The sequence below is a fragment of the Eimeria mitis genome, genomic scaffold (assembly GCF_000499745.2).
Source record: "Eimeria mitis Houghton genomic scaffold, Emh_scaff2046, whole genome shotgun sequence".
Taxonomy (NCBI): Eukaryota; Apicomplexa; class Conoidasida; order Eucoccidiorida; family Eimeriidae; genus Eimeria; species Eimeria mitis.
Window position 1 is genome coordinate 5708 of NW_013570368.1, and position 244 is coordinate 5951.

At 51.6% G+C, this 244-nt stretch overlaps 1 protein-coding gene across 1 annotated transcript in view; it reads right to left on the reverse strand.

Moving 5' to 3' along the window:
* The window catches only part of EMH_0047830 (uncharacterized protein), a gene marked incomplete at both ends in the record, with an annotated part of 6043 nt that overhangs the window by 2446 nt on the left and 3353 nt on the right, over positions 1 to 244 (reverse strand). The window lies entirely within an intron of this gene.

The following is a 244-nucleotide window of genomic DNA, read 5'->3' on the forward strand; positions in this document are numbered from 1 at the left end:
GCATCATCATCATCAGCAGCAGCAGCAGCAGCAGCAGCAGCAGCAGCGCCAGCAGCAGCACCAGCAGCGGAAACGAAGCAAAAGTCTGTGGGTAGATAGAAGTGCTCCTGTACTGTCTCCTTTTTATGTAGGAGGCGACGAAAAGGAGACAGCAGCAGCGGCGGCAGCAGCTGGTAGGATAGAGCAGCAGTTTGTCTGTGTAGATCAACGGAGACAGCAGCAGAACTTAAAATATATTTACCAT